An 8,152-nucleotide genomic window follows, 5' to 3' on the forward strand; every position below is an offset into this window, starting at 1 on the left:
AAGGGCGAAAAAATCCAGGACCGACGGATGTTGAGAGAAATTAGGGGCTTCTCCTTTAAGGCATGTCTGTCACATGACCATCTGTGGCCTCTGCCACGGAGGAGAGCCCAGATTCAAAACAGCCTGGTTTCTCTAATCCGAATCTTGAAATATTGAGGGTTAAAAGCACTCCAAGATATCGCACAATAAAGGTAGGGTCACTCCGGATCAATCCTTCTTGCTGCAGAAGGAAATTTTAAATCGCCCCAAATCCAAACGGAAATCGCATTCTGTGTAGAGGGTAGGGACTGAATCGACCTGGGGTTGGAATAAAAGCTCCGTGCAGTTTACACCCTGGATTCATATAAACAAAGTTTCCTTTTTGGCTTAAGGAACATAGATTTTGTGGTTGTGAATAGCATTCAGGTTCCCACTTCCTCTGGGTTTTCTCTGAGGCCACTGAGGCCTTTTGAAAACACAGCAAATTTAAACCAAAATAATAATGCACTGGTTTATCTAAATCGCTTTCTAATCACTAGAAGGAATTATTTATGTAGGTAACCCACAGGCAATTTCAATAAACCACCCCTCATTCTTTATGTCATCTGCCTCTTCCATCTGTGTATGTGTTCACACACAGAGACCATTTCCACATGAGGAATCTGCCCCCAGAGAGCCTCCTGATATTGGCAGCTTTTAGAATCCCCTCCACATGACATAGTCTGCATCCTGAGGCTGACCAGGAGCTGTCTTGAGCTTTAGCCAGATTTAACTCACAATTAGGGAAACTGCCAAAACTTTATTTGCCGTTCTCAATTGTGTGTCCCATCGGTGAGCAACCAGGGGGTTGCCTGTAAGAAAGGGGAAATGTGCAGTAGTCTAGGCAGCATTGTCCTGCCCTCACCCTGCCTCCCTCTACCCGGTTCCTGACCAGTGAATTTTTTTTAACTGGTGATGTACGCAAAGCAACGCACGCGTGTATCCACGCACATATGAAATGACAAATGAAAATACCTTTTTGAAATTACAGTGTCACAATTACAGCGAATATTAATACATTCCATAGTAAATAAAAAGAATTCATAGAAATTCAAGCATTTAAGGGCACATACTTAGGTTGGGAGCAGCAACAATCTATATACATTTGAGCTCCCCCTCACTGGCAGTCTTCAAGCAAAGGTTGGATACACACTTTTCTTGGATGCTTTAGGATGCTTAGGGCTAATCCTGCGTAGAGCAGGGGGTTGGACTAGATGGCCTGTATGGCCCCTTCCAACTCTATGATTCTATGATTCTACATTTATTTGTTTACTTTTTAAAAAGAAAATAGGTTGAGAGGGGGATTTTATGTGGGAGAACTCTTGCCCATCACCACGCATCTGTGTTATGGGGCTATTTCTTTCGTGCTTAGAATACGCAATTTTTTTTTTACTTTACTGGCTGTGGTAATGCATATATGTAGCTCCACCACTACATGAAATGAAAGAGGCTGCATGCTGCAAGGAAGAGAGAAATATCGTCAGGGACAAAGAAAGTAAACTCATGATCTTTGTGGTCCAGTCAATGTGGCCAGCAAGGTTCTCTACCCAATCAGGAGTCGAGAATCGCCTTGGGTGGCTCTACGCGGGCCTACCCCTGTCCCTAACCTGGAAGTGACAGCCAGTACGGAACGCAGCTGCATGGGTCCTCACTAAATCATCTTGGAGGTCTCATGTTCAGCCTCTGCTGAAGCAGCTGCACTGGTTGCCAGTTTGTTTCGAGATCAGGTTCAAGATTTTGGTATTAACCTTCAAGGCTATACGCGGCTTGGGTCCTGCATACTTGAGAGACCGCCTACCTCCTTATGCCCCCCACAGGGCACTACCCTCTGTGGGTAAGAATCTGCTGATGATCCCAGGACCCTGGGTGGCATGCCTGGCCTCGACAAGGGCCAGGGCCTTTTCAGTCCTGGCCCCTACCTGGTGGAATGAGCTTCCTGAAGAGCTGCGGGCCCTGATGGAGCTGTCTGAGTTCTGCAGGGCCTGCAAAACGGAGCTATTCCACCAGGCATTTGTCTGAGGCCGGGTGGTGGCTCCGGGGCTAAGATTGGGCCCCTCTCCCTGGGGGGAGGCCACTATTAGATTGGCCTGGTTCCCCAGATTGTTCCACCCATGCCCAATTATCCATCCGCTCCCTTCTGCTCATCCAGTGGGCCTGTGTGTGAATAGTTATTAATCGCCATCATTATGACTGAGTCATTGTTATGAGGTTTTAATGGGGAATTTTAATGGGTTTAACGTATTGATTTGTAGTGAATTATTGTGAACCACCGCGAGCCGGTCTCCAAGAGCGGCGGTCATACAAATCCAATTATTATTATTAATAGTAGTAGTAGTAGTAGTAAGAAGAAGACAGAAGAGCCTGCAAACTCAGCTTGCCAGCCATTTTCTGTGAGCAGCTTCATAGCTGAGATGGATTCTAGCTCGCAGACACCATCCTTTCCATCAACCTTGCAGGCTACCTCTTTCCCCTTCACCTTTCAGGCTTCCCCCATCCCCTCCATCACTGGTGCAAGGGGACCAACATGAAAGGACAGTGAGACCTCCTGGCCATCTTTTCTGATGAGAAGGTCCAGGAGGCTCTCAATGCCTCTCATTGGAACCGGGAGGTGTTCAAGGACATGACTCACCAGATGAGGGCTCTGGGGCACAGCAGGACAGGGTTCAAGTTCCGCACAAAGACAAAGAACCCCAGGCAGGAGTACTTTCATTGTGTTAAACACAACAAGGCCTCCTGAAACGCACCAGTTACTTGCCCCTACTTCAGCGAGCTTAGGGCATCTATGGAGAGGGGGATGGCACTGGCCGTCCAAAACACATGGTTCATAGCCTTAAGTTAAAGATGAGGAATCTGCCACTAAGGAGAGCAATCATCAGCAGCTGGAGAACTTGGATGAGAGTCCCTCCACTTTCCGAGTGCTGCCATGGAGGCAAGGCATCTTGAAGAGGGACCCAGGAACTGAGTTTGTCACACTGGACTTCATCCCCATACAGCAGGGGGAACTCCATGGCCAATAGTGCTCCATGCCTCTTGCTGCAGTTAAGCCAGGAGCCCCAGGGTCAGGATTGGAGTGGCCGGACCATTTGATGTGTGCCCAGCATCCCTATGTGGCTTTGTTGCTGTGTTGAGAGGAGACACAGAAGGAAAAGCCCTTGGCCTTCTGGAGCTCTTCCATCTCCAGCCACATGTTGGATCGCTGGAGGCTTTCCCTCTCATGTTCCCTACCCCTCCCAAACCCTATGCGTCCAGCTAGCAACTCTGGGAACTTTTCTTGGATGCTGGCAACAATCCCCTGCCTTTAATTCACAGCACATCATGCTCCCGAGGCAGCACTCCCTGAATCCCAGGAAATGTCTCCTCACAGAGAGGACTTGCAGGGCGGTGATTCATCTGCCATTGGAGTGGGTGGGAAGGGTTATCCTGGAAGCTCACAAGGGAGGTTTCTCTGTGAAGGACAAGGCTTCTGTTTGAAGAGAAGGCTTCACCAAACACCTAGGGCCATTCCGCACATGGATCAATGTTGCCAAATGTTCACAGAATGCAGAAATGCTATATTAAATATGGAATTTCATCATTCCGTATACCTTTATTGTTAGTGGAATAGTCCCAGTAGCGTTTTATTCATTCCCCACAGGTATCCGGTCTCGCTGGAATTGCAACAAAGGAAGCGATTTTTTTCTGTGCTTCTTCCCGCCCCTGGCTGTCAATCAAATGGAACAGCCAATGGGCTGTTGTGTTCATGCTCCCGAAAAGCCCCTTTCCCATTAAGAACTGTTTTTTAAAAAACCAAACAAACCCGTTGCAATTAATATGCGTTCAATCATTGCATCAGAAAGACCTTTTTGCTGGCGTAGGAGCTGGTGATTAATCGTTTACACGCTCCGCAAGTAGACCCCCCCCACGGGTGCAATTTGTGGCCGAAATTATGGGCAGTGCCAAACAGGGGACTGTGTTGTGCTTGGGAACTTAGGGAGCTTTGTTTTACTTTAAATCGCTTCTGTGGAGGGACTTTAGCCAGTGAAGCCTCTATCGTTCGTTGCTTTCACAGGTCTAAGGAAAAAAATGGCAATCGCTTCTCCAGACGTTCGGGGCAAGAGCAGGGGAGGGACTTTCTTTCTACCACCGCATTGGGAACGCACATGTCTTTCACTGGTTTGTTGCAGCTTGTGCGCAGAAGTGTAACGGTTTTTTCAGGGGGAATCCACTTTTCCCGATTCCCCAAAAATCGCTACAACAAAACGCTTTTTGTGGGAGTGTTGCAGGAGTGTTGCAGATTGTGTGCGACGTCATGCGGAACGTTGAATTTATAGCATTTACCAAAGATAAGACTTCTGCTACATTTAAGTTGTGCGGAATGGCCCCTACTGTGCTCCTTATTGCTTGCTCTGAACTGCTTCTGATGTCTGACTTACCTTTTCTCCCCAGAGTACATCCCACCAACAACTCTGAGGGTGTAGCTTGTGGCTCTGGCCAGGAGGGACACAGCCCCAGCATGCTAAGAGATGCCCAGTGGTAAGCATCCCTTGTGCTGACCCTACCTAAGTAGTGGAGGTAGTACTGGATCTTGCCTGAGGTAACTCAGGAAGTGACCACTGCACTGCTATGGACAGGCTAGTCTCTGCAGATGTGACATAAGTGTCTCCAGTCCTCCCAAGAAGGGCATCCCATGCATCATTTTGTTGTGTAAGGGTGTCCCACTCTCCCTGGGGACACCCTGCCATGCCTCCAGGCGGTTGAGAAAGTCGAGCTTCAGCCACTTAAATTTGCTGCAGCACTGCTCCCACGTCCTGTAGAAGCCCCTCTCCATAAGGTTCCTCACCACATATGCCTGTCTGGTGTGCGTGTGGGTGTGGGCCATGAGATGTGAGAGGCTCCTGGAGTGCAGGATCACGTCCAGAAGAGCCTTGATTTCTGCCCACTTCTAGAAGACTCCTCTGTGTGGCTGTGGCATGCTTGCAAATGGCAGTTTTTCTGGACTAACATATAAACACCTTTTCTGAGATATTAAAAAACGTACCCATTTGCTGGACCAATAGCAGTAGCAATCCCACAATGCCTGCCAGCCCTGTTGCTATCAAGCCCCCACCACCCCTTCCAGCTCGTGATCTCCCCTCCCTTCTCCTCCAGACAAGCTATGTAAAACCAGGGAAGAACAAACATAACATGAGCAATGCAAACTTTATTATTTATTTTACATAAGACATATGGTTGGACTCTCATCTTCCCTGATGCTGCCTATACAGGAATATGGCAATGGCATCTCTGATCAACTGTCCCTGCCTATAAATCTTCTCTTTTGTCTGGTCAGTTATTGGTCCCTCCTCACCCAGTACCATTGTGCACAGTAATGCTGTGCCCCTTCTCCTTGCAATTATTGTGGAAAACAATGTATGCTGTGACCACAGGTGTTACATTGTCCAGGTGAGCATGAAGACTAATGATAAGGCACCTCCAGCTTTCCTGAAGTATTCCAAAGGCATGCTCCACCACATTCCGTGCCCGGGAATACCTCAAGATACAATATGAGGCCACTTGTAGGGGGCATGAGCCATGTTCTCAGAGGGTATGCCCCATCAGCCAAGATCAGGGCCGAGGGTATGCCCCATCAGCCAAGATCAGGATGAACCCCCTGTATCGTTTCCATAGGGTTTTCAGGGACAAAGACTCCAGCATCCATGGCAGTGCACAGGTGGGACTCCTGAAAAATGAAGGCATCGTGTCTCCTTTCACTCTAGCCCACCCCTGCATCTATTAACCATCCAGTGTGGTCCACAGTCCTTTGCAGGAGCATGGAGCAAAAGTTCTTTCTGTTGCCATACTCCCTTATGCTCCTGTTCAGGAATTGTATTGGGATGTGGCAACCATCCAAAGCTCCAATGCAGTGGGAGAATCCCAGCTGGCCAAACCCATCCATGTTCTGCAGGAGAAAAACAAACAAAGCAAACCTTTGAGAAAAAACAACCTCACACCCCAAACCACACCGGTGTTTCCTGCAGATGACCAGGGGGGCATAGCAGCATGTACGCATTGCTGTGTGTCTTATTGGCAAAAAAGAGCAAATTAACAAGCACAGCAGGACCACAGCCTGCCTACCTTGCCAGTCTCTTCTTCCAGGCACACCAGCTTGCTGTATATCTCAGCCTCCAACATGATCTCCCCAACAGTGGACATGACCAAAGGATATATTCCTTTTTGGCCACCCTCGTCTCCAACATGATGGGCAGGCATGTGTTGGTTGCCTGGTGCTGCAGCCTTCCTCTGATAGCAAACCACCTTCACCTTGTGGCTCTCCTAGACCTTGGGGAGATCCTAATGTGCTGGCTGTGGCAGGCACACCTGGAGAGAGCTCTGTGCAGGGTCCACTTGTGTCTTAGCAGGATCATCCTTGCATGGAAAAGAGCCATGTCCTCCCTGATCCAAGCAAGGGTGGCAGAGATGAGTTGGATGATCAATGCCAATTTCCAGATTCACTCAAAAGGTTAAATTTGCTCTGGTCCAAGGTGATTGCTAGAAAAATTTGGAAACTATACATTTTTAAATGTCCATCAAAACTGGAAGCATAACTAGGGCACTTCCACATCGCTTACATTTAAGTGTGAGATATATTCGACCCAAGGTTTCTATAGAAATGTGAAGTATGGAGGTGTCTCATCACTTAAATCTGCAGCTCAAAGTGGCTGTTCTGTGTTGAGAATAAATACTTCCCCCCTTTTCAGTCTGTGAGTTTCCAGTCATTGTTAAAAGTGTGGCTTGATATTTTATTTGCCTCCATGCTATCTATCTGTCTGTCTGCCTGCCTGTCTAATCATGAGTACAGCATAGCCAAGCTCCTATAATAACAGCTTCTCCCAAAATTGATTTTCTCAAGTGTTGTCCCTGTAACCATTCATTCATAATTTATTCAATTTCTATCCTATGTTTCTACAACACACATGAAACATGAATTATGAGATATAAATCTTAAATTAAAGATTTTAATATTAATTTTAAAATAAATACAAAACAACAAACAGTAGCACATTTAGCTGTGTTTTGGAGTAACACTGGCTCTGCAATAAAATAAATATAACCTTTTTGGAGAATCCATAATGTGTACATAATTTCATTGATCCTCACAATAAGCCTATAAAGTATGTTATTAATATTGTAATGCAAGGGGAATGGAGTGGAGGCTGAGGTTAAAAGACAGTGGCATGAGGAAGGAGCAGGATTAGAACAAGGGCTTCTCCAACTCTGCACCACTACATTCCATCTGTTTTGTAAACTGCCTAGAATTCTAGATATTCTGCTGTTCTTTGGGAGTGTCTAACATTTACTTTATTCCATCACAATTAAACTTCTCTCTCCCCCTCTTTTTTTGCAAAGTTTTTTTTAAAAATAAAACACACATTACCTGTTTTAAAACCTTAGCCCCAGTTCTCTGTAAACTACAGACTGTTGGTGTCTTATGTTTTCTCATTCTAAACTAGCCTATCAACTGAAGGAGAAAAGAGACTACAGGGAGATAGGAAGAGCAAATTCCTCCCAAATGCCTGTTTATATTGACTTATAAGAACATGTAAGTCTTTTGCAGACTCAAAAAGATGTGTGTGTGTGTGTGGGGGGGGGGAGCTTTTGTATCCAAAATCTGCTGGGTGCTAATTTGACATGGCAATGAGATAAAAGTTGGACTCCTGCTAGTTTCAACATCAGAGGATTGGAATGCAGCCTACTTAGCATAGAAGTCAAACAATTCACTGGCAATAGACGGCTTCCCACTTCTAGATCGGCTAAATAAATAGAAAACTAATTAACAGTGTGGTGCGGCAGATGTAGCAGGTTTGCATTTCTTTAGACAACTGGCTAAAAAATGAAGGTATCAAGAAAACACCCTATCTCCTCCTCTGATGAATTCTCCTTGACTGAGGGTCAGGTAGAACATGGTGCAAGAACTTGCTGGTAGCTCCTCAAATAGAAGCTCCTCAAATAGCTAAGCTTTTGCAATGAATCCAAATATTCCTCTCAGTTTTTTTCATCAAGCTCTTTTGGAGACAGAACCAGCAAGGATACATAGATTTGCCCATGTGATTTCTTCTCCTCTTCCTAAGTAATATTAAGTAACACCCCCCCACACACACACACACTGGCTGGCATA

This window comes from Paroedura picta, chromosome 1 (assembly GCF_049243985.1).
Source record: "Paroedura picta isolate Pp20150507F chromosome 1, Ppicta_v3.0, whole genome shotgun sequence".
NCBI classification, from domain to species: domain Eukaryota; kingdom Metazoa; phylum Chordata; class Lepidosauria; order Squamata; family Gekkonidae; genus Paroedura; species Paroedura picta.